Source organism: Meleagris gallopavo, chromosome 7 (genome assembly GCF_000146605.3).
Source record: "Meleagris gallopavo isolate NT-WF06-2002-E0010 breed Aviagen turkey brand Nicholas breeding stock chromosome 7, Turkey_5.1, whole genome shotgun sequence".
Taxonomy (NCBI): domain Eukaryota; kingdom Metazoa; phylum Chordata; class Aves; order Galliformes; family Phasianidae; genus Meleagris; species Meleagris gallopavo.
In genome coordinates this window covers 20,253,172-20,280,666 of record NC_015017.2, presented here as the reverse complement: position 1 = coordinate 20,280,666, position 27,495 = coordinate 20,253,172, and the positions used below count along the sequence as shown (strand labels likewise).

Below are 27,495 nucleotides of genomic sequence, written 5' to 3'. Positions count from 1 at the left end.
TTACTGGGCCCCTTCAGTGTAGGCTAAATAAAGACATGAGTACTTGACTACAGCCTTGGGTTATTAAGTAGGCAGGCTTATCTTTGTTCCCCTTGGAGTCTCTGGCTTTTAGTATTTGCAGTCTTCCCCTTATTCAGAATTTTGCGGATACTTTGTTATATCCGTTTTTCTTCACATGCTCTTATTTTACTCTTACTTCTTAATGTTGGAGGTATTTTGTTCTTAGGTGGTAGAGATTGCTGTTCTGGTGATGTTTAAAGGAATTGTAATATACAGTGTATATCATAGGTTGGTTACTGGTTGTGAAATAATGGATCAATAGGTGTTGCCGTGAGATGTTGAACTCTGTTCTTCAGGCTTTTTATTTCAGTTACTCCTCTGTTAAATAAACAAGGATAAGCATTTAATGAATGTACTCCTGATTTATGATATTTTACATTGCCAGCCATGCGATTATTTTAATTGAAAGAAAGCTAGAGATCTGTTTTAGCGTACATTAAACTTCAAATCCTGAGTATAGGATTATAGACATAAAAACAACACTACTGTATTATTTTAGTTGTAAGAATATAGGCATAACTATGACAAGTGGGAGACCTGGGGGGATAAAAGTAAGGTGTGAGTGACTGAAAGTGTGCCAGCCCCCAGCCAACCTAAAGTCATTCAGTTTTCGGAAGAGTAGAAGGCAAGGGCAAGGGTATGCTTTGCTAACATGCATTTTTGTGTTTTTGTTAAATTTGTTAAATTTCTTTGCTATATGCATAGCTGATTTATGCTGAGTACAACTGTATTATGGTTACCAGTTAGTTAGCTTAATTGCTCAGTTCCCTTTCTGAGCTGTAGTGGAAGTTCATGTTATGCAAGTGTTGGTATTCTGCTGGATGTTTGTAGTTTAGTAATCACATGAAGGGCAGTAATACAGCTTTTATTACTGTATCTCCAGTGTCTTAGCAAATCCTGTATAGAAGTAAAATCTGTGTTTTGAGTGGTATTGATTGGCTTTTATTTTCAAAGTATTGAAATTAGTGTCACTACTAATTTGTTACTAGCTCCTGCTGTTTTGGCCCCACCTTCCTGTGCTCTAATCCTTCAGTATCTTCAGAACAAACGCAAAGTGACATGAATTATTTGCTTTTTAGGGATTCTCTTGTGTTTTCTGAAATAGACAGTGAACTGAATATATACTTAATATAGGGTGATGTATACTTCATGTACATTTAAATACTAATGCCTTCAATATGACAAACTATGGCCTCTTGGGAAACTGAAGCTTACCTAGTATTTTTCTTCTAGATGAGGAACTTTGGTTAAACTATATATACTCCATCTAGTTATGTAAATTAAATACAGAGTATTCAATTACAGAAGTATCAGAGTACATTTTTCATTTATTGATATACATTGATCTTGCTCCTTTCTGAGCTGTGTTATAATAAGCTCACGCAGCAGGGATTTAAGAGCACAACTTTTTCTTGGGCCTTGAAATTGTGCATTACTGCTATCCACTAGGCATCTGCAAATTCTCTTTGATCGACTAGCTGAGAAACAAAACCTCTGATATCAAAATGTCAGTAGTTAGTAACGACGTGCTTTATCCTTCAGGCACCAGGGGGCAATATTTGACTTCTTTTAGTTGGGTACTGCAAAGTGCTGGCAATCTTCAATAGGCCTGTGTGGTATCTGGTATGTGCTGAAATCTGTCAGGGTTGTCTTTTACTTCAATTATCACCTATACAGGCCCTAGAGGAAGAGGTGTATGTGGCTTCTTTTTTTTTAATAAGTACTATGACATTTGTAAATAAATGATGAAAACAGCCCTTGAACTTGAATCTGTGGGTTTTTGTGATACCCTCAAGAGAATTTGTCTAAAATAGAAAATATAGTGATTGTGTTCCAGTTGTTTTGTTTCAATGACTGGCATAACTTGACATAAAATGTTCATAAGTCTTAGTAACTTGGCATGCCTTACAGCGCTTTGTCCAGTTTTGAATCTTAATCATCTACAATCTCATGTTTCTCTTTGTTTCTGTGCAGAGTAAGGAGATAGGGTGGTACAAATCTGATGAAGGAAGCTGGTGTTTGAGTCAAGCCATGTGAGTATCTATGCTGTGAAAATTACAACTGCAACACAGATTATAGCTGATGATTACTGAGTTAATAAGCATTTTGTTTGCTGTACTTTGGAAACTATTAATTCCCCATAAGTTTTTTCTTTGTTATTTTCAAGTTTGTCTTATAGACAGAATATTAATGATGAAACTTTGACCACAGTGAATTCAACAGTAAATTCTTAAATGCTCCATGATATTTTATGAGTATAGCATGAGAGTGCACCAGTTATATACATCAGAAAGATGTAATCAAGTATCTTACTATGCTTCTTGTTGTTGCTTGTATATCTGATGGAGTTTTTCTGTACTGATAAGGTCCCCTGATAGGTTCTGCAGTAATGCAGATTTGGAGGACTTTGATCAGTGAAAAGATGGGTGTTTTAAGAGGGAATAGGAGAGCAGTCAGTTTTGTGGCTTTTTTTTTTTTTGTTGCAAAATGACTAGCAAGGGGAAGAAGGAAAGAAGGAGAAAAATAGAAATGGATTGTGGGAAATAATTATTTTAAAATGGTAGGACAAAAATAAGTAGGAGGCAATTGGGCTTGTCAAATGTTTTGCTAATGACTTCTCTGAAAATTAGTTTCTCTTTTGATAGTGTTAGCAGCATTTCAGACTTTTCTGATTTGCCACTCATAAAATTATATGTTGGTTAGGTGACTAAGTGCTTCCAATCATGATTCAATTTGTAATCATATCTGATTACTTATTTTAACATTCAATGAATGCACTTTATTGTGAGAGGCAACAAAAGTTTTTGGTGACATCTCTTATTTTAGAGTGAGATTGAAGAGCTGCATGCAAATATTTCTTTATTCTTTCCATTACTATAAATAAAGAAGAAAAAAGAATTGTTAGGTTTTTTGATCTTACTTTGCTCTTTAGACAAGTTTCAAATCTGTGTTGTCAATTTTAAGTTCAGTGAAATATTAAAGAATCTATTCTATACAGTTCAAAAATTTGATAGGGCACTAGTTAGTCAAACATACTCCTACCACTATGCGTAGGCTCTGTATACTGGAATATGGAGACTTTCCCTTAGTAGTGCCTTATAAATCTCTCTGCATAAATTACAGGGGGCATCAGTGAACCCTTAGTGTTGTCTCTTGCTTCAAAATAACCTGCTGTCAATTAATTCAGACTAGGAATGAATTAAATTTTATGTGGTGGTGAATATTTAATATTTCTCACGTTAATTTGTTGATATTTGATAGAATTAATCCCAACCCACAAGTGAGTCTCTTTGCCTTCAGGGGTAGTGTGATGAATAAGATCAAAAAATTGTATTTAGTATTCCATTTAATTAACCTCATGCAGAAAAATGCTTAGCAGTGTTTTCCAAAGCTTTTAAAAAATTTGGGGTCAAGATAAATTGTATTTTCAGAAAGGTATTTCTCATTTTAACAATCTTCCTGTATGATGTTGAACATGCGGTACACTTTCCTCTGTGTATGAATTCCCTACTCCTAAAATGATGAAAATGGTACTTTTTATCTTATGGAAAGTTTCATTACTTTTTTCATTACATACTAGAGTGATGGATACTATAGAAATTACTACAGGAAAACAACAACAACCTGTTAGACTTTATCTGTTTCAAATCCAGATGAAGTTATTTTAAGTAGAAAATTAAAGAATAAATTCACTTGCATCAGGCAGCTGAATTTGTTTCAATTTTGATCTGTTTGGAGTGACTTATGTAGGAAGAAATGGGAGAAGTTCAACTTGTTAATGTGGAGCCTGCATGAAGTTGCTAAAAAGGAAAGCTATGTAGGAAGAGCCTATAATTTTAATTCCTATCTTTAGACTTGGATTAATGCCCAGAATAGTGACAAATACAACGTCATTGGGAAAGACTAAGAATCATCTCTGTTGGTAATAAGAGCCAACTGAAGGAAAGGATAGCTGCATACAACTAAACTATTTCCTAATAAAAATCTTTTCTATTTTCAGTACAGATGAGTGTCAAAGTAGTCTCTTTCCACTTGAGTAGCAATTCCTGGGGGGGAGAATGTTGATAATTGTGTATGTGCACACGTAAATATATCTATGATATATTTCCACATGTGCACCTAACTATGGTCCTTAGACAAATTCAGGAGAAGGTATTAGTATCTTCCTTGAAATCTGAAACGTGCTTTCTGTAGGGAAGTTATTAATGGAGGCAGTTTAAGAGCTTGGAATGAAAGATATGTGCTTTATGTGAAAGTGTCTTTTTGATAGAAGTAGAGGCAGCTTACATTACTTAATTTGTCCCCTCTATCATTTAAAATATATTTTCAAAGTATGCATAGGTGCTCTGGTTTAATCATCAAGAAACTTTCTGCATAACTGCTGCAATAATCATCCCTTTAGAAGCCTGTGTTTTTACCCTCTCATCCACAAGAAACAGTGCCTTAACTGCTACCTCATTTCTGCCTGCCTTCCTCTGAAGGAACTGTGAGCTTGTACTGATGGGTATGCATTTGAGAAATAAACACTTTCCATATCAAGGTGTATGGGAACTGCTGAATCATGGCCTGAACCTCTGATTGATCACCTGAGGTGAGCAATGAGTCAGCCATAGGAGCACAGGTGAAGGCAATTCACCTGTGCTGCAGGAAGGGGTGGAGCCTGGCTCCACCTCTCCTAGACCCACTTAAGAGCTGACTACCAGTGGGTAAGAGATCCCTCCTCTGGAGTTTTGCAGTGAGCCCAGGATGTGGGTAAGCATTCTATCTTCTTTTTGTTATTATAATCTGCTTTGCCAGACTCTCTTGTTTGTTTTTCATAATTATAACATCTTTATATTCATTGATTATACACAAGGTAAAAGGAAATCGTGGTTGTATCCTATTAAAGGATCAGGTTATCTTGTAGTAGATCAGAATAGCTCCTTGTGCAAGTCAATATGCTTGGAAAAGTGGGTAATAGATTTTTCTAGTTCTCTTCACAGCTGGAGAGAACAATAGTGATCCCAGTGGTTCTTACCTCCTTTATCCCAAATTTGAATAATAATTTCTCTCTGCCTTTGAGTTGAACTAATGGCAAGATGTGGTGGCTCTGAGTATCATCTAAAAGACTCTAGGAAAGTGAGGCTCTGGAAGAATGATAAAAGAAGGGCCAAATGTGAGGAAATTGTCTTATTTTGTCATGAGTAACTAACTGTATAAATTGATTCTTTCAAGGCTCTGTGAACTCCATTTTTTGTGTGTGTGTGTATGTAAAAGGGAAGCAGGTCATACCAGCATGTCTATGCACAGAACAAGGTGTTGCTGTAGTAGTGCATGAAGAAAATCTTATGTCTGCTGAGGTTTTGGTTGTCTTAAAGTTTTTTGTAGTTTGATGTGGAGGTTGAGAGTTGTAGGTTTTTTGCTTTCTTTATAGCACTGTAGAAGTATGGTCAGTTTTAAATGAATATAGAATTGTAAGCAGTTCACTGCTAATATTGTCTAGAAACAACAACCAAAGAAAACCCCAAATCAGCAAGAAAACTTCCAGAAAGAAGATATGAGATGTGAATGGTAGACATACTCATACTGTGTAGAGAATTTGCTGATAGAGAGTTCATCTTTTTGCTCAGTATTTTCTAACCTAGTGACTTTCCTCATTTCTGAAAGTGGTTCTCTGTATTTGGAAAGGGTAATCAGTAGTGTATGAAGGGTGTATCCAGGTTGGGTCTATGCTGAAAGATCAGTTGGCTTTGCCTGAATTCAGTTTATGTTCAGTATGACAAAAGGTGATCTTCTAATGCTCCTTCCATTATCATGTGGAGATATGTGAATACAAGCTTTTAACTAAAACTAGATACATTTTTTCAAATACTTGCATATCCTGCACCTGACTTTCTAATAGTGATATGAAATTTGATAGCAAATGTAACTGATTTGTTAGTTGCTATAAATTTTTCTTACCTGCTCTATTACATATAAAGAGGCAGTATTACAGGCAACATCAGGTTTACATATGTGCATACCTTAGGAGATGTCTGCATATTAAATCAGTGTTAATATGTATCTGGCTTAGTACTAACTGGTAGAGGTCTACTTCCAGGCTGAAAGGTTGTGATAACTCAAACTAATATTTCTGGGGGAACAAAGACATGTTTTGAATATTAAATGGTATGAAATATCTTGTTGAAGCCTGTTGTTGATGCACATTATTTAATAACAGCAAGAGTGTTTGCAAGCAGGAATAGGAATGTGGTGATACAGCTGAGCAAAATACAATTCTCGTTATTATGTGGGATTGCAAGGATATAAAACTATCACTGATACTTCATTTTAGGAGTTCAGAGAATGCACTGTGACTAATTACTAATGATACAAAGTGGGGGGAAAAACACTGTTGGGGAACAGAAGGTAGAATCATTTTACCATATGTAGCGATTACCTTGCACAAGCTGTACAGCCTTGAAGTCGGGTGGGTGGAAGTGCAGCTTAGTGGGAGGCAGTAAAAGGGATTGGGGTAACATGATTTGTGTGCGAAGGATAATCCTGTAAATTTTAACCTTAGAAATTTAACACTGGCTGGGCTTTGAATTTCCAGATGCTTCCTGCTTATTGATATTTCTAGTTTTATTATTTGTGTGATCTAGCTGATGGCCAGCATGTTTCTAGTGCAGTTTACCCGACTTCATTCAGAAGTGTGATTATTACTGAGCCATTAGATGATATTAAAAGCCAGGCTGACTTGTCTCTTGTCAGTTTTATATACCTAGTGTTTACTCATCATGATTTACAGCTTATGTTCAGAAGAGAAGAGTTGCAATTCTGTTAAATCCAGCATTCTTGTTGCATCCTCCAAGAGCAGCAGATGAAGGCCAAAGGGTTATTTCCCATGAGTGTAGCTGCTCTGTCACTCCTTTCCCATTGTGCATCTCTATATGGAAAAAAGCACATGCTATTGAAAAGTCATCTTAAACTACTGCACTACCACACTAGCTCACAAGAGTGCAGTGTAGGGGCAGGCTGAAAGGATGTTGCAGTCAAGAATTAAAGTATAACTGATATAGTAAGTCTAATTTTAGGTATAATGGTCCTGTCTGTTTCCTCACAAATGAGACAGACTAAAAAATGATCAGTAGATATTATACATGAGCAGTGTTCTTTATAGTGTTTTACCTGTCTATAATACTTGTAGATTATTTGTATATATTTGCATACATTAAAAAAATGCCCTTTCCCTTTTTCTTATCAAATTGTAAGATATTTCACTCAATTTCCATTCCCATCTGCTAGGGTGTTTTAATACTTTCCACAGCATCACATTTAAACAACGTTTAATAACATAAGAAAATATTTTATTGAAGATGAGCATAACCTACAAAAGGAATGTCTAGCATGCTAAATTCTAAAAACACTTTATTGAAGACTTTGTTTTGAATAACTCTTTCTGAGAATTGCACTTCATTTAAAATGACAGCAGCTTTTGTACATACAGCATTTTAGAGGTGTTAAATTCATTTAATGAAGTACTGCAACACATCTAGTACGTACATAGCTATAAATACTCTGAGTGGGTAGTGAAGATCACCCAGCTAGATACATGTGCAAAATGCATGCCGCAGTATTGATCAAATCACTTAACTGCTATAAATAGCTAACAGGCAAGGAATCGATGTAGACAATTTGTCTTTTATTCTTACTCTGCTGACTGTGTTCTTTAGATTCAACTATATAGAGTTCTCCATGCCATGAGCTAGACGAAGGCAAAGAAGGACCTTGTGAGTGCCAGAACTTGGCTCAGATGCTGACCTAGCATAATCCAGTGTCTGAGTTTGATCCTTCCTAAGATGCCAAACAGTGTTTACAAGGCATGGAGGAATTTAAAATCTTTTACAAGGAAGTTTCCTGTTTTGTTACAATTTCTCCCTTACACATCCATTTTGAAGGGTCATTGGGTGATGTTGGTCATTATTGTTTATTTTTTTCTTTCCCTAAGTGAGCTTACACTTTTATCTGTTCAGTCTAAAGGGGGTCTATGATAGAGTTGAAACTCCAGTGACATAGGCCTTGATGGTGCTGGAAATTAACTAAAATGTGGGATTATGAATAGGAAGTCTCATAGCAAGCATTCTGTAACCTGTTCATACAAAATTCAGACATTGCCTCGCATGCTTTTCTGCCAGTTCTAAGTGGAAAAAAAGTGGTTTAGGATGAAATTTAAGAACAGTGTTGCTTTCAGAAGGAAGTGGCCTTACAATTTTGGCTTCCTATTGTGATTCTAAAGCCAAAAATAAAATCTAGTTTAACCTCCTTATATACTACAAGGCTAACAATAGTAAAAGCAATGTTTTAGCCTTTATATACTGACTAACAATTAGTGAGATGTTTGTTTTCAAACACCTTCACTTCACTGTATGTCTTTATGGAGACCTAGTTCTGTCAAAAAGGAAGTGATAAAATATGCATAGTATTGTTAATGGTACAGAGATAATAGACTATAAAAACATCCTTAGAAATTACTGCCACAAATTGAGGACACAGTACTTAAACCTGTCTTTAGGCAATCAGTTTTAACTACATGCGTGCTTAGGCTTTGTACTACTCAGACTTTCTCTACCTCTTGCTGCAGAAATATCTTTTGACTGTGGATGGTCAAATAGGAAAACTACATTCAAGTTTTTTTATTGACACGATATATATTAATATTTACAAAATTTCTGAACTAAGAAAAAATTTTTTAAAAATGAATCTGCAGCAAATAAACCAAAGTTTTCTGTTAATTGCTGTCACAGCAAAAAATCCACTTGAAGTCAAATCACAGGAGTTATATCTCTTGGATCAGTACTGCATCCAGTGCTATGTTTGTTCATTTCCCAAGTGATGGGACAGTGCACTGTCTACAGAATTGCGGACAGTACAGCAATGTACCAAGTGTCTGTGCTGCAGTTCAAAGGGACCTGGATAATCTGGAGAGTTAGGCAAAGAGGAACTTGGTGTTCATCAAGGAGCAATGCCAAGTCCTGCTGATATATGCTGTGGACCAGCCAGCTGAAATGCAGATTTGCAGAGAAGGCAATTGGGGTCCTGGTGTGTAACTGCTAACCAGGAGCTGACAATGCACTCTCACAGCAAAGACCCACAGCATGTGGACCTGCATTACAAAAGCACTGCTGGCAGGCCAAGATAGTTGACCTTCTCTAGACTTGGCAGTAGTGAGGTCATTACTGGAGTACCCTGTTGGAGCTCCTTAGTACAAGCAAGATACGGAGTTACTACAAGTGAATCTAGAGGACTGAAAAGGTGGTCAAGGGTCTGAAGCAGGAGGGGAGGCTGAGAGCTTTCAGTTTGAAGAACAGAGCTCTTGTCAATGTGTATAACTATCTCTAGAGCATGCAGAAGTGGGACCATGTTAATAGTGCTAGGACAGTAGGCTAGAGGTAAAAACTGAAGCTCTGGAAGAGGTTTTCCAGAGGCATTGTAGAACCTCCATTTGCAGATACAAAGAATGATCTGCAGCGAGCTCTAGGAAATGTTGCTTGAATGAGTTGGACTGGGTGCCCTCAAGATGACCTTTCCAATCTAAACAGTCCAGAAATTCTGCAGTTCTATTTCTCTTCAGATACTATAGTTGGGGGAGTGGGAAGCCACTGGGTATGTGTACAAAAATCTCGGGTAATTGTGCTTAATGAAATTGTAAGTGAAAGCAAGATTAATGGAATACATCAGTAAGAAGTATTCCTTTGGAGTAGATGTGTTCTCATATTTCATCACCAACTTCTTGATCTGGGGGTTCTGATGGATTTTTCTATTGCGATTTTACTGCTCCATGCAGATCTGTGAAAGCACTTCTGCATTGCTGCCTTACATGGGTTCTGTCTGTCAGCAGCTGATGGAATGTGTGGGGCACTTCATCTGGTACTGAGATGCAACTGTAAAAAGGAATATTGAGTAGCCTAAGAAAATGTTAGCACAACATAACTTTCACTTAATATAGAAACACTTGCAGACAATCAGATTTTTCAATGCACTGAGAAATTCAAAACTGTAGATCCTAGAATATTCGTTTTTCAGAATTTAAAGGCCATTTCTGTTAGAGATAGGTTAAAAACTTAAGAATTTCAAAAAATATTATTTTTCACTAACACCAATGCACTGAGATAAGATGTGATGGTATATGGGGAAAAAAATCTGAAACCTGATTTTTATAATTCATTAAACTTTTATTCTTCTTGTCAGGATTTTCTGCCTAGCTGTAAGCATGTATGAAGTGTCAGTTTTCTGCTATAGTAGACAGAAACTTTCTGTGCTTGTAATCTACTGCCAGTGGTGCAGCTACTGGCAGTAGATAATGTTTTAAGCATTTGCATCACTGAGCACATTTTACAAGCATTTTGAGCTACCCTACCATGCATTTGAAGGAAACATTGTCTCTTTGACCGCAAATTGAATTTACTAGCAGGGCTCCATTTTATAAAACACAAAAAGATGCTTGCTTTCTACCAAATTTAGTTTTGTTCTAAATTTGTCTCTTTCTTGAGATAAGCTGAAAGGCATTGTGAACTAGGAAAATCCTTTTTGATTTCCTGTCAAAAAATGAGGTGAAATACGAGAGTTGAATAGGAAATTATGATGATAGGGAAGAGTGACAAAATTGGTTTTCAAGTAAAAACTGTGACGTTCAGGTCTAGAAGCTGACTTAGTTTGCAAATGTATCTGAAAGCAATAATTTATAGGGCAGTGATGTGTCCACCTGTTCTGTATATGTCCAGTTGCCTTCATAGCTTGATGTAGACTAGACTTTTCTCTATGGGGATTACCATTCTGCTTATTTCTAGTTTCTAAGTTTGTGAGAAGTTATTAGCAAGTCTTTCAGAGACTAAGAATTTAGTAGACTGTAGATCCTGAATTAATCCTAGAGGTCCCTTCCAGCCTCTAGAATTCTGTGATTCTGTAATTTCACGCTTCTAATTTTGAATAACATGGAATTGCCCTAATTTCAAATCTTTAAATGAAAGTATTTTGTACTCTTAGTAAGATTTCATTCACCTAGTTGACCTTTCAGTAATAATTGTGTCCTATTTCAGCACAGTTAATGCTGTGATGTGTAATGCATGAATTCTTCAGTTTCACCAAAAATAGTCTGCATACTCAAATATCTATGGTAGAACTCAAACCTAGAAGTGGATGGGAATCCAGGTAGTAACAGAATCTGAGAGAGAGGAGGGGTGCTGGGGTCTCATGTCTGGTGTCTCTGTGGGAGACTGACAGACTTGAGGCTTGACGGAAGTTGTGTATGGCAGGCTTTTTAAATTGAAGTCATGAACTCAGGTTTGATTCTTTCACAGTAATTTCAAGGTTTGTATTTCTTTTGCAAGAAAAGTTTGCCTACGGCCATATTTTTCTTTTAATTATCCAAAATAAATCTTGTATCTGTCCTACTAGATGTTGCATCATAGTATTGATGTGGTAGTGAAGTTTTGGTAGATCCAGTGATTCAAACAATGCATTTTTTTTTACCATTAAGAGTACACTGGGAAAGACAATTCAAGGATTTGTCAAAGAGATACAGATCGTGAAGTGCTTCAGCAGAGTAAGGTTTTTTGTTTACTTTTCAAAGGATATTGAAAACTTTTCTTCTACAGATTTTTTTTCCTGTGGAGACTGATATGCATATAAAATCTTCAAATGTCGGTTGTATGTGCAAGTGAGTAGAATTAAGGGGAAAGTGCTGTGAGCCTGGTCAGTCCTCGCTGACAAGCAGTCAAAGCTTCATGAAGTGACCATTACTCATCTTAGAATTTAATAGAGCTCATTTAAATATATTGAGTATCTTGTGAACCTATTTATAGTGTATAAGCAACCTTCTTTCAGGAAACAGAGTTTAAATATAATAGGAATGAATCTCCGGTATCAGCGTAGCTTTGCTCATTTTGCTGCACCAGAATAACAAACCAGTAAGGTAAGGGCATACCAGGACAACACAAATTATAAAAACTTTTCAACATTTAATTGTATGAAAATATATTCATATGAATCATCAGAATTATTCACAATTCATGCTTTTTTTTTCCCTAATCCTAAAGCACAAATTCAGCATCATTCTCACCAGTAATAACCTGCTGATAGGAATTATTTCCAATCTCTATAATTATGACTAGTTTTTTCTTAGGAACTTTAGATCTTAGTAGACTATTTAAATCATTAATAATAATTGGGAGATAGGTATTTGAGATCTATCACATTTTAAATATTTCTTTCACAACTTCAGGTTTTTGAACTGGGGAAAAATTTTGTTCAGAGTATCATGTAAAGGCACGAGAAATGCTGATACAGTAAGAAACTACTTATAGAGTCTATTTGGACTCCAGTGAAAAATAGAATATTTCTGCTTACATGACTCTTTCTATGTCATGTTGATTGCCAGTATCACTCAAACTCAAAATACTAGAATTTTCATTGATTTCATTGTACTTATTCATGTAACATTTTTGCTGAATAAGTATGCTGGTGGTTGAGGAATACAGCCAAATAGTTACTTACCCTTATAGATAGTTAACATGTATTTCCACATGTAAATTTTCTGGCTTTGTCTATTTAACATTGTGCAGCATATTAACATAGAAGATGAAAATAGTATAAGCTGTTTCTGAGAGAAGCCCAAAAGCAGTGATGAGATTAGAGATTTAAAAAAAAAAAAAAGAGAACCAGAATTTAAGGGCCAAGTAAAGAGAGAATCCAGAGCTTAATATTCAGTCAATTTTTATCTTTATGGTTTGTTCTAATCTAGAAACTGTACAATCATGGTGCAAAATTACTGTTTTTCCTTGAATATCAGAATGTAGGAATATTTTAATGACACTTTAGTAAGGAGAGACTGAATACAGAGCTTGCATGTTTGTGTGTCACAAACTCCCAACACCACTATGCTATTTAAGGGTACATTCCTCCCTTAGATCGCTGGTGGCTCACTTTTATTCCACTAACTGTATCTAATCCTGTCCTTCTCCCTCTATCCATGTACTATAGGGCTCGATAGGTTCCACTGCTGCAGGAAGATTTATTTATATAATGTTATATACGTGTGTATAATCTTATACAAGAATGTTTGGTCTTGTACAGCTGATCAACTTCAAGATTAAATTGTTTAAAATTTATGGAGCTGCTAACTGTCATTAAAACTTATAATATATCCTTCCTTATAGCTACATAGAACTTCTAGGTCTGAAATACATTCCTGAAGTTTTACTCAGTTCTTTGTTATAGCTGTGTTACGTTTTTTTTTTGGCAATTGACTTAATTCTTATTGAATGTAACTAATTGTTAACAGTTATAAGAAGTAGGTCTGACTTAATTAACTGAAAGAGCAATATCTGTTTATATCCTCCTAAGTATTAAAGTAATCTTTGCAAGATCTTTTGCTTTCAATAATAAATAACATCTGTATGTGAAACTACAATTGTATCAATTGACTTGTGTGATTTCTTTCTTTATCGTGGCCTTCTATTTTTCTTTTGGTTAAACTGAGTTTAGCAATGTAATTATTTTTTTAACATTTTAACTTTTTTTTTACCCTAAAAATTAAATTACTCGCGAAGTTGACTCCATGTGATTGTTCTAGACTACAGCTCAAAAGTAAATGTTCACCTGCTAAAATTCTACGTAAGGAGAATAGGGAGCAATAAAAGGATCATGTCAACAATCTGTCAGCTAACCCAGCAAACAGAGATGGAAATGTCAGCAGCTTTTCTGCCAGGAGGGATGAATCATTTCTCTCCCTGTCTGGGGAGAATCGGTGAACTGACTTGCCAGACCATCTGCCCAGAAGTGCTGTCCGAGAGGAGAGAGTTTGCTGACTAAGAGGGTAGTGGATGCTCACCTGTAATTGTTGCTCAGGTGGCACCGTAAGCAAATGCTGCACAATGGAATGAGGGAAGGATAGGAAGATTAAATCCAAATGTAAGTGAAAAGTAGAATTGTTTCTTAAAAAGACATATGTAATGTAAAGAAGTATCTATTAAGAAATAATGCTGTTCTCATGGTGAAAAGGATTCTGGGATTAGGCAATTCAATTGAATTCCATTATAATAAGCGTATAAGAGTACAGTTTGACTGAAAGGAAGCTGACTTTATTTTTTAGAACTTCTAATTCATGTTATTTCACTTCTTGAAGGAGCTTTGACTCTTGTATTATTACTAGAATACTAGATAAAATTGCAAAAACTCATCTTTAGATTGAGAGCATTTAAACAGTGTATAAACCATATTTATCCCATGGTACTTGCATCTCAAAAACATGAGATACTTTTGCACAAGGAAATGTAGGTGGTAATCACATTGCTTCAGTATTCAGTTGGGTGAAATAAATGGCACATGAAGTACAATTTTCACTCTTCACTGTTTAACATCTGAAACTCTTCCTTGATTCTTTTTTATAACTCTCAGTTTGTCAGCCTGTTTTCTTTTCTTGTAAATGTATATACCAGAATATGTTTCAGTCTTCCATGAAGATGCCTGTATTACTGTTGGCTGAAGTCAAAGATACAGGATTTGATCCCTTGTATTAGTAACATGTCATTTACACTTACCTTTGCGTATCTGTAATTGACATAGGTAAAATCAATTTCAGACCATATGCAGGGTTTTTTCCTACAGTACTTATTTTTCATCTCAGAATGTCTTAAGCCCAATCAAATGCCTTGCAGAAGCCTTTAATGTCAATGTGGTTCCTTTGATCAAACACCTGTGTTCATGAAAAACATGTTGTTTGCAAGACTTAGTTCTCCTAAAGCTTGTTAGTTTTTCTATTTTCTATTAGCATCTTTATTTCTAAACTGATTGTGCTTGTTACCATCCACTCTATGATTTTTACCCAGGCTCAGTTTAGAAAACAAGTATGTATTTACATGGCTATTCTCTTCCACCCCTTAAAAATTCTGTATATAGAAACACTCTGTGCCTCAGATCAGGAATTTATGTAGTATAATAATTTACTAGTATGTACAATAATCGAAGTGAAAGTTGATGGAGAATAACAACATACCTTATTATGGAGATTTAATTTCCTTTGACTACTACTTTGCATCCTTCATTTTTTCATTTATGAGTTATTTTAGGAATGCTATACTCCATGAATGCAGAACATTTAAGCATTATGCAGTTGTCCACTTGCCTGTAGGATGCTGGATTTTATCATCAATGTAGTTTTTACACATTCAGAAAAAGAATAATTAAAAAATTAATGGGATGAGTCTAGAACGCTTGATGCAGCTGTTAATGCAAATTTGTGTACGTGGTGACATGTAGACTCTTTATGCAGAATGGAATAAAGAGGATACGTATCAGTCTTGGCCAAAGGTCTGAAGTTCTGTGGAGCACTTGGTAACAGAATCCAGTCCTTCAGAATTCAGCATTTGTGCTTTAACTAAAAAGCTGTCCTTTGGAGCAGTGATAGGGATGGCAACGAATTTACTCAGAATAGCTTGCTGAGATAACGTATGCTAAATTCTGACTCCTTTGTTTTCCAGTGTCTTTCAGTACATTGATATGTATAAAATACTTTGGTACTTTAGTTTCTGTGGAAAACAGGTGCTGTGATTTGTGTTGTCCTTTGACAGTTTTTCCTGTTTCCCTGTGTTTGCTAGGTTTATAAACTCTTTAGTGAAGATTTTGTTTTGTGTACCACTTTTAGGTTGTAATAAATACTGCGTTCAATAAATAATAGCAAATCCATCCTGAAATGTGTAGTTAAATAATAACAGATGTCAGTATAAGGAAAAACATGTAAGTGTGGAAATAAATTAAAAATAGAACACTGGAAAAAGTTTGCCAATGTAATGCTTATTGGAGTTTTAAGTCAACTTTCATGTGAAGTATTTCTTTGTTGCAAGTTGTGTGGCTCAGTTAAATGTCTGGATTTTTAGTAGGTTCTATACTAAGAAACAAAGCAACCTGTATATATCAACTCAGACTTGAAAAATTTCATACTTGAAGGGTGCTCTGTGAAATTAGACCTCCCTTACATGATTTAGGCTTTGAAAGGAATTGCACAACCAAGTCTCCTGAAATGTTTACCTCTACTGTTCTTGTGTGTTTTTGTATACATTTTAGTATCTGTGATTTGTTCTGCTCTCAGAATGCTACAACAATCCATTGTTATTTTGAATTCTAGTGTGACACTGTATTGAATATTAGCTAATGCATAAGTCTTTTCTTCACAGAAATTTAGGGAAAATAAGAGTTTATTCTATCACAGTTGTTTAAATTTTTAATTGCCTTTTTCAAGTAACAAACAAGCTTCAAGCTAAGACTTGCAGATGCTGAAAACTAGGTCATCTTGTTTATGCACAAACTGTGCTTGCTATACTGCAGAGTGATCATCTAAAATAAATAGATTAGAAAGCTAGGATATCTTCATTGCACCCAGCTCATTTTTTCTTAGTTGTTCAACAATTATTATCCTATTTTTGACTTGTTTGGATTTACTTGAACTCTGAATAATTTCTAAGGAGATTCTTCACTGTAAATGTGACCAATGGAGTGAAAGTAAGACTGGTGTTTAACCAGATTGATCTAGTTGCCTTTGTAGGGCAACTTCTCAGGACTGATCACTGTGAAAAGAACAAGATCGTGCTTTAACTTTATCTTTTCAACCATGAGTTTCATTCAAATCATGATGACATAAGTGTTTCCTTCTCTTGCCTCATGTTAGTCATGCCATATCTCCTTGGTTCTGTTTACTGAAGTTATGCATAAACAGGATAGCAATTCTTGTCTTCACTGTGTAACCTGATATACATTAGTCAAAATTATGAATGGAAGTGATGTAGTGCTGGCATTACATGTGGCCACGTGGAGACAATGGACGTCATATTGTGATAGCAATTGATAAAATATGCAAATTTATATAAATACATTGTCTTTTACAATTTGATATTTATTCAGTAATTCCTTCACTTTCTTATAAACTGTGTGGAGTTTTTACTCAAAACATTACAACTAATCAGTAGGTTGATAGAACAAAAATGGAAGAACAGAAATTGGCTTTGTTGTTTAAAACATTGCTTCACTGAAAAACTAATTATAAAAGATTTGCAGAGGTGGTAGGGCCAGATTAAGAATCTTCTATTTTTCGCTGGGTGACTGAGCTTTTAACAATGTTTTCTTTACGGCAAACCTTTCTTTTTTTTTTTTAAACAAAAACAAAAAACCCACCTCCTTTAAAACTAAATACCCTGAAATTGTAAAGTGTCCTTCTGTTCTCATATGAAATGTTCAGAATTTCCATTTAATAGTGTAGGTAAATAACTTACTTTTTTTTTTTTATGCCACTGCTTTCCCTTTTCTTTGTAGACTGGGCTCTTTTATTCTCCTATGTGGCCGACATTGTGCTTTTGCATACTGAAACTTACTTTCCTTCCTCTGCCCCATTTTGCTATGTGGGAAGAAATGACATTTCTTAGTTATCTTATTCATCACTTCTTTACAGATCTAGACACTTCACAAAGAAAAGCTTAAAGCTTGAGGCAATGAGCACATTCAGTAGTAGTCATGTGACTCAACTGTCCATGGATTAAAGCAGAGTTTAACCCTTACAAGCATTTTATCAATCTGTGGTATCCTTTATCCATGTATGCTCAAATCTCAGTTACATCACTTCAGTAACTGCAGTATGTTCAGTAAAAATACAAAAAAAGAAACTGGGTAGGATATGAAAAGCAGGGTGATATTTATCTTCTTCTTTTCCTGAATATTTAAAACAAGTATAGAGAAATTTTGGTATACTGATGTATGCATTACCTACCAGATGCTAGGTTGGATTTGTAGATACAGGTGATATCATTCCTTGGAACATTTCAGTTGGCACTGCAGCCACTCAGTCACACAAAAGATGGGAACAGCAAACTTCATAATTGAGTACAGTTGAGAATAATTGGCTTATATGAGAAAGGAGATGGTTGGCTCCTGTGGAGCGAAGGTGAATGTGGGGGGGAAGCTGTAAGCAGAGGAGAGGTTCCAAGGTGATCATCTGTTTGGGGGGAGTGATAGTTAATTTGCAGTCTGAGGGGAGAAAGAATCTTTCGATTACAGTCAATTGAAAAACCAGAAATAGCTTAGCTTGACCTTAAAATTCTGTCTCTGGAATTTGAGTTTGGAAGGAAAACAAAGCAGAGTATACCTTAGTGAAGAATGTAGTTAAGCTTACTCAATTTGTAACCAAGTAAATGTGAGGTGAGACTTACAGTTCATTTATCTGAAGCATCTTTTCTATCGTGTGCTTTTTTTTTTTTGCAGGTAGCCTATTCAACATTAGTCTTGTGGATTTAGTTTTATTTTACTGTTCTTGATGCCGTCTTTAATACAGTTGACTTGATTTAGTGAATATGTATTTTGCATATTTGTCACACAGAGCCTTGAAGTAGTTTGAAATCAAAGTACTTAATTATTAATGATGTACTGTATTATGCATTGTACAGTAATTTCAAATGCTGCTTCCATTTGCAGAATGTCTGTTTTTGGGGCTAGCTAACCATGTGAACCATCTTCCTTTTTAATTTCCAGCTGAAGTGGTAATGTTTTGATGCTGCTTCTCAGATTTTATTGGTTTTGGAAGCTTTTTCATAGATAATATTGTTACAAAAATTACTTTCTATTACTTTCATCCATTTTCTCCTACTAGATTTTTTTAAATAAATTGCTGATTTTATGTGCCAGATTCCACATCATTGTCTCTGGAATATCTCTCCAATATTTATTAAGTGTTTTGAAGAGAAATCTGATACTGTTTTAGTTCATTAGTACCTACTGATCAAAATACATTTTTGAGGCATACAGTATAACTTGTGCACTGGCTCAGTAATATTTGAAAAAGAAAAAAGACATAGCATATTGAAGGTAGCGCATTGTTACTTGGGAGGTTATTTCCCACCTTTGAACTCTTACAGTACTCAACTTTCTACCTGCTTCTCATGACACCTCTCTTGCTAAATGTGTTGCCTTATCTGTAGAAGTCACTCTTGACAGTTGCGGTATGCCCTGCCCCTAAACACCATGGAACTATCCCTGTAGTTTCTGATGGATAGGCACAAGGCGTGCTCATGTGGAGGAGGCAGGGATCAGGCTACAGGTTTGTATGTAATTGACCATTGGGAAATATCCATTTAACTGTAGTAGACCTCAGAGAGACCTGATAGTGGCCTTTCAGTACTGAAGGAGTTCCTCGGGAAAGCTGAGGAGGGACGTTTTGTAAGAGCATGTAGCAACTGGGCAAGGGGAGATGGCTTTAAACTGGAAGGGGATGGATTTAGGAATTAGGAGAAAATTCATTACTGTGAGGATGGTGAGACACTGGAGGAGGTTGCCTGAAGAGGGTCTGGATGCTCCTTCCCTTGAGGCATTCGAGGCCAGACTAGATGGAGCTTTGAGCAACCTGGTCTAGTGGGATGTGTCCCTGCCTACAGCAAAGGGGTTTGAACTAGATGATGATCTTAAAGGTTTCTTTCAACCCAAAGCATTCTGTGATTCTATAAAATGTTGCTCTGTTGTTACTTGAAAAATAAATTAATCCTTTCAAGAGGGTGACAGATGAACAGGGTTTAGATGGAGTGGTTATGCTGATTGTGAAAAAGACTGTAAATGTTCTGGACTTTGCCTTGCTTTAAAGCATTTTTTCAATTTTAACACTAGCTAAATAGTAGCTAAATACTGTGACTGCTGTATGAAACCAGTTTCTATATGGTATGGTTTGATAAGAGACTCCTATCTGATATTGGTATTGATAGCTTGAGGACAAAACATAATGCATAGCAGAAGTGGTTAACCAACTGCAGTTACTGTATGTTTGCTTATTTTTCTATTTTTTTAATGACTTGGCTTCTAAGTAGAGATATACACTCAATTTGTAGCGCATTACAAATATGTCATAGTTTACTACGCTTACACTTAAAGTTTGTGTAAGATTTATTATATATAAAGCTGCTTAGCCCATAATCATATGTTATTTTCATATGGAATCAGTTTAACTTCTGTGTGTTTGCTTGATTCAGAATACTTTGTGGTACTTGGCCTGTAGATCTGATAGTTTAGTGGAAAACAAAAGGAACTGTCTGATCTGCTGTTATGTTTGCTGAACAGTTAATGTCTTTTAATTCTGATTATATATGTGACACTTTTCTACTGTTCTTTATTATATTCTTGCAGACTGTCCAGGTTCAGTGTATTGCACACCTTTCATTAAGAAATCTTTTATTGTCTGGTCTTATTACACAGTACACAAAAACGAGATACCACTTTATCAGTTGTAAATTGTGCAGTAGGTACTAAAAAGTGGTGTACTATACTGTACGTCCACAAGATGGCAGATTAACACATGTGACCTTCGGCATTTGCTGAATTCGTTTTTCAGACAAGAAATCTGAATATTTATGCTAGAAAGCCTCTGTCTGGCTTTTGAATGGCATGTGTTGGAAAGAGAGTAAACAGAGTACATAGGCATCTCACTACTGTTTAATGGTAAGGTCTAGTCAGAACTGAACTAACAATATATCTGAGCAATGAACCACTCTTCTCATTCTTCCTAATGTGTTCCAAATAGTATAGTAGACAAAGATTTGATGACAAATCTAACTTTTTTTTTTTTACTTTTTACAAGAGTGTTGTAAAGATAGAAGAACAACTTCCACACTGTCTTCTGTGCTGAAGAAAGCCTTCCAGGCTGATGGGGAAAGCCAGCAAACACAGATAAATCTTTAGGATCCCTACTTCAGTAACTCATTCCCATTTAGGGAACTGCAGAGCCAACTCAATTCATCAGCACAGCCTCTGGAAAATCTCCACATGGAGATAACTCCATGAGAGAATTCAGTTGTCCTTACTCTTCACACGCATTTCAGGTGGCCACTTGAACAGTGGGAATCTCTACCAGCCTGCTGCTTTTTTCTAGGGAAACCTGGTGTGCTGGGATGAGGAAAGGGAGGAGATACTTTCAGTCTTGCCAGAGTAAGGTCAAGCTAAGGTAGGAATGTGGACCCGCATTTGATAGGTCTAAGGTGCTGGTATCTTTCAGCATGTGCACGTAACATGAGACACATGCTAGGTATCTGGGATAAGAAGGAGGAGTTTGTCTGCTCCTGTTCTGTTAAGGCTGTCTCCTGCCTGTGTTGGGAAGCGTTTGGCCTACTTATTTACATTATTTATACTGTTTACTTCTTTTCTAAGTGGCACCATGACAATAGTTTAGTCAGTTTCTTTGTGATTTTTGGTCAGCTGCTCTTTGGAGCCTAAGCTGCCAAAATACTGCAGCCTGGATTGGTTTGACTGCAGACAAACAGCATTCAATAAGCTGCGTGCATTTGTACCGGAATAAAAGCAATGCATAACAACGATTGCAGCTCTCTGTGAAATCTGTGTCTATAATGCCTGCATTTTGTTGTTTGGACATACAGCATCCTTTTTATGATTTTGTATTCAAAAATGCATTTTGAACAACTTGAAAATCTCGTTCTTTTAAATTTCCAACCCACTGTTTGTTGATTCATTTTCATAAGTGTTTATTAATATAATCTGGAACTTTCTTCAGATTTTATACTTGGAAAACTGTTTTCGTTTCTGCGAGGATCAGGCTGACAATGTGCGGCCTTGCTCAGCAGCAGCAGAACAAAGCTCTGCATTCTGACTGCTTGTCTCACTGCAGGCAGGCAGGTGGTGATGTCCTGTCACCATGCCGACACACAGTCCTCAGGGGGCTCTGGTAAGATGATAGTGGGGAAGGGCATTGAGATGGACTCCAGGCTGTGGGATCTTTTGTATGGGTTGTACTAGGTTATGTGCCTACCCAGTCACGTGAGCATGTGCTGCCTAAATGCAGCAGTCAGAGAGAATACATCACAGCAGACAGCATGCAGCGACTGCTCACATTTAGCATTTAAAGTCATTGCATAGATCAGAAAGATGAAAGGACTGTTTTTCACACGGCCTGAGCTTCTGCATTATGTTTACCACAGAACTTCCCATTGAGGCACTTCAGAAGCGTAGACATGTGTATTGAGGTGAGAGGAGGTGAATGGGCAGCAGACAGTGCAGTGGTTTAAGTGGGATGAAAGGGCTCTGTGTCTGTAAGCTTATCTTTGGACAAAGAGTAGGCATGTTAAGGTGGAAAATGTTAATGGGAATAAATAGGTAAAATCCTTCAGCTCTGTGACTTCCTTTTGTATGTCCCAAAAACTTAGGCATGTAGAATTAAGAAGCTGGAAGGTACTTAGCATATGTGAACTTTCATTCGTCAACCTTCTACTGTGGAAAGAGTTCAATAGCATTCTAGGTGATTACACACGATTTGACTTTGATGTCCTGTCTGAAAAATGGGACTGTCTTTGGTTTCAAGAGTGGCTCAGGAAGTGCAACCTTGTGACTTCCCAGTGTTTTCACACTACGTACAGAAGGAAGGAAGGGATGCCATCCAAAGTTTGAGGACTGGGCCCATGTAAACATGATGAGTTTCAACAAGGTCAAGTGCAAGGTGGTGTACTTAGGTTGGGGCAACCCCAGATATGTATACAGACTGGGAGAAGAACTCATTGAGAGCAGGCTTGAGGAGAAAGACTTCCGGGGTCCATCCTGATGGATGGAAAATTGGGCTTGTTTATCTCAGAGAAGAGAAGGCTCTAAGGAGATGACGTTGCAGCTCTCCCAGTACTTCCTGAAAGATTATAAGCATCATAAGACAACTTTTAAATGGCTTGATAGCAATAGGACAGGTAGAAATAGTTTTAAATTACAACCAGAAAAACTTAGATTAGATATTAGGAGGAATTTTTTTTTACTCAGAGGGTGATGAAGCACAGGAACAGCTTGCTCAGAAAGGTTGTGGATGTGTCCCATCCCGAGAGGAGTTCACAGCCAGGTTAGATGGGACCCTCGGCAGCCTGACCTAGTGGGTGGCAGACCTGCCCATGACAGAGTGTTTGGAACTAGATGATCTTTAAGCCCCTTCCAACTCAAGCCTTTCTGTGATTTTTTTTTATTTTATGCTCCTCTTCTGTGGCATCTCTGAACTTCTGAGATGGGCTGAGAAGGCAGCAGGAGCTGGCATTGTTACATGCTGCTTGTCACTTCAGTGTCACTCTGCCCACTGCTAGCACTGCAAACTTTGCAGCAAAACAGGTAAAATTCTCTGCTGCTGGAACAATTAATGTGCATGGTTTAAAAGAGCTAAATAATACAGACTAAAAACTGATGAAGAACTGTCAGCCCTGAAGAGACAGGGCAAACAAAATGAAAACTAAAATGAAAGCTAGCCTTGTGTTTCAGAAGGGATGTTGGTTATTGTTTGTTTTGTTGTTCGTGTGATTGAAACTTTAAGGATTATGCATCTGTTGCTCTTTGTCTACAGAGGTGGCCAGGACACCTGGCAGGGGTGGCCTGCAAGGACAGGGAGGTGATTGTCCTCTGCTCTTGTGAGGCCCCATGTGGAGTACTGTGTTCAAGTCTGGAGTACAAGAAAGAGCTGTTGGAGAGGGTCCAGAGGAGGGCCATGAAGATGATCAGGGGACTGGAGCACCTCCCCTATGAAGACAGGCTGCAGGAGCTGGGCTTGTTCCTCCTGGAGGGAAGAAGGCTGTGGGGTGACCTCATTGCAGCCTTTCAGAAACTAAAGGGAGCCTATAAACAGGAGGAGAATCAATTCTTAGAAAGGGTAGATAACAGCAGGACAAGGGGAAATGATTTTTAAATTGAGGGAGGAAAAGTTTAGGTTGGATGTCGGGGGAAGCTCTTTATAGAGAGAGTGGTGAGGTGCTGGAACAGGCTGCCTGGGGAGGGTGTGAATGCCCCATCCTGGAGGTGTTCAAGGCCAGATTGGATGGGGCCCTGGGCAGCATGGTCTAGTATTAAATGTGGAGGCTGGTGGCCCTGCATGTGGCAGGGGGGTTGAAGATTCATTATCCTTGAGGTCCCTTCCAACCCAGGCCATTCTGTGATTCTACATGTAGAACTTGGAGACATGAAGTTGCAGAAGTTTGTAATGTGTGATTCTACTAAGATTGATTGTTAGAGGACTGAGACTGCAGTACATCCAGGAATGCTGTATGTTCATAGGTAGTAGGAAGGCTGTCCTGATTCAGATTTCTTAATGAAGGCAGATGAGTGTCATACATGAGGAAAGTAAGGATAGGAAGAAACCCTGACTTTTTAATAGTGAATTAATTGGAGAGTACTGGCTAAATGGAAGAAAAGCATCTGGTTAGTACTTGCCTGAATTTTTTCACTAAGTCCCTGTAGTGAGTGAATGAGTGTTACCACCTGGATTTCAGCTTCTTAAGGGATTATGCAAGTATTTCCAGCACTGCAGAATGCAGCAACAGAAAGTTGTGGACAATTGTTCATCTTTGTACTTTGCATGCAGCAGTTCTTTCAGTCTGCAGCTTGCTCCTCATGATTTGGAAACTGAAAGCAGCAGTGACCTAGAAAATACAGAAATATCATTTTAGTGTAAAATATTTACAATCATTAGCTTCTGCTAGGCAAATTCTGCAGAATAATGAATTGGGAGCAACCGTGCTGTCAACCTGCTTTTTCTTCTGAAGTTGTCATTTACACATTCTAACTGAAGTGCAACATACAGCATTCTTGTGTATGTACATTGTGTGTATTAAAAGAACTGCTAAAACAGGAAATACAGGTTTGCAAAATCACTTTGAAAAGCTACTTGCTCAGTTACCAAATTGCCTTGCTTGCTTTGTTTACAATTAAATACCATGAATTTTCTACCTAGAAAACATTACTACTTCTCAGCAAGTATTCTAAGACTGCTAAAACAACGGGAAGCTGTAGATTTTTAGGTACCTGCTACATTTTAGCACTCTTTCTTGTATATCAATCCTTAAGAAATGTAAGGTGTCAGCATCAGAGTTCTGCTGAACTTAGTTCACAGTATGCAAATTGCTACAATGATGCTGGGTCTGGGAACTGAAAATTCCTCTATAGAGCTGTCCACTGGATGCCCCTTAAGACTCTTTGCACCCTGTACTTTCCCATGTGTATGGCAAGTTGGGTATTGCTTGGTGTCTTCAGTTGGAACTTAGAATCATAGAATTGCTCAGGTTGGGAAGTACCTTAAAGATCAAGTCCAACAACACTGTAACCATACTACCCTAATTCTAACAGCCCACCGCTAAATCATGTCCCTGAGCACTACATTCAAATGGTTTTTTAAACACATTCAGGGATGGTGACTCCTCCACCTCCTTGAGGAGCCTATTCCAGTGCTTAACAACCCTTTCTATAAAGAAATTTTTCCTGATATCCGACCTAAACTTACCCTGGCACAGCTTGAGGCCATTTCCACTTGTCCTGTCAACCAGTGGTACTTCTTGCTGTAAGTACCTTTTAGGTATTGGAAGAGAGCAATAAGGTCTCCCCTCAGCCTCTTTTTCCTTGGACTAAACAGCCCCAGATCCTTCAGTCACTCCTCGTGGTGCATATTCTCCAAGCCTTTCACCAGCCTTGTTGCCCTTCTTTGGACCTGCACCAGCACCTCAATGTCCTTTCTGTACTGAGGTGCCCAAAAGTGAACACAGTACTCAAGGTTAGGCCTCACCAGTGCCAAGTACAGGGACAGGATGACTTCCCTAGTCTTACTCACCGCACCATTCCTGACGCAAGCCAGGATGCCATTGGCCTTCTTGGCCACCTGGGCACACTGCTGGCTCATGTTCAGCAGACTGTCCATCAGTACACCAAGAGCACTGTGTCAGGCAGCTTTCCAGCCTCTCCTCCCCAAGTCTGTAGGGTTGCCTGGGGTGGTTGTGACCAAAATGCAGGACCTGACACTTGGCCTTACTGAAACTCATACAGTTTACCTTTGCAACTTGAAAATTTTCACTGGATATGTTAGAAACACAGAGGGTCTGGGTGGTGGTAACTGAGCAGGTAACTCAAATACCACTGTTACTTTTCCTCGTTTGCTGCTGCATAAATTGGATGAACCAGATAATTATTTGTCATTCAGGAAGGGAGAGAGCATGCTAAATGAAGCAGTTACAGGTTCTTACATCTAAAATATGTAACTGAAAAATGTGTGAATTCAGTATTTAAAAATCAGACTAGGGGTTAAAATGTTGCATTATGAGGTGATGATGTTAACAAACGTAAAAATTACTGCTTGTCCTTGTTTCTGCACAAACTCTGCAACACATGAATTAAGGATGTGCCTGGTGCAGATGGGAGATGTTAGTAACATCCTTTCTACACAGCACAGATTCATGAAAGTAGCATATGCTATGCCAGTTTTGTCCCCTGTCACTTTCAGAGTTTTAAGAGAATGTGCTGTTCCCTGGTGCCTGGAGTTGCAGGCAGCAAAATCCCATCCAAGGAATAAATGTAACCTATGATATGCATCCCACGTATTAAGATCTGACCAATTAAAGCTACCATCCTTTTTTTTCTGTTTCTTTTTGTGCTTGTGTTTCATTTAATATTAGTTAATAGGGAATTTATTTAGCTTTCTCATCACATGCTTTCACATGCTTCTCATCTTCCTCTTATTTGCATGAAGAGGTAGGATGAGGCCTTCAGTGTTCAGTAAAGACAAGAAGCTGTTATTTTTTTTCTAGGTCAGTCAATTTCCTTCCTTAGATCAGAGCTGGGATCTCTGAAGTGTATACCACACTGAGCTTCCTGCAGTCATAAAACTGGATCTGCCACTGTCATTCCCCTGTAGCAGAAATGAGAAAAATGGTAATAAGTGTAAATTTTTGTGGCTGTCAGTTCTAGTTTTTCTGGGGGGGAAACACCTAATAATGCAACCACTTAGAGTTTTTTGTATGAAATAATTAGGAAGTGTGCGTGTGTTATCTTTGAGTATTGCTACCCATATATGGCATGTTGTTAAAATGCTTTTTTTGGTTTGCTGAGCTGGGTATCACAGCACTACACTAGGGGAAAACCAGCGTAACCCACTTTGACTTAGGATGGCCAGTTTCACTCATTAAGGCTGCTACTTTGTTTTTATTTTGCTCTAAGCACATACCTGGGGTGGATCTTCTGATAGCAAACCTAATGTTTTTACATTAGGAGACTGGTAGGTAGGATGTTTGCAGTCCGTGTACAGCCTGTAAGGGTTTTAGAATGAAGAGTAAATAACATGATATTGAAATTCTTGTGAGACATTTATAGTTTAATTTAAAACAAAAATTAAAGCAGGAATGTCATGTCCATATAAGAACTAGTAAATTCTTTTTGTATTTTTTTGAAATATATATTTCTGATAAGAACAAAGAATGCCTTTCAGGGATAATACCACTTTTTCCCTTTTTTTTCTGAATGTAGGTTATGAGAAAAACATTACATGGCTTTTATTATACAGGAAATGTACTTGAAGTGCAGAATGCTTGGGAACGGATGCCTGCTTTACTGCTATAAATTGTTCATGATACGTCTTTTCTTATATGCATCAAACATAGCACTTGC

General features: G+C 37.3%; 1 long non-coding RNA gene across 1 annotated transcript; it reads left to right on the top strand.

Annotated features, from left to right (window-relative positions):
* The first annotated feature begins 2,029 nt into the window (after nucleotides 1-2,029).
* Nucleotides 2,030-26,771, top strand: LOC109368682. Its single transcript, XR_004160410.1, has 2 exons — nucleotides 2,030-2,093; nucleotides 26,640-26,771. It is a non-coding gene; the product is annotated as an uncharacterized LOC109368682 (long non-coding RNA).
* Nucleotides 26,772-27,495: the final 724 nt, after the last annotated feature.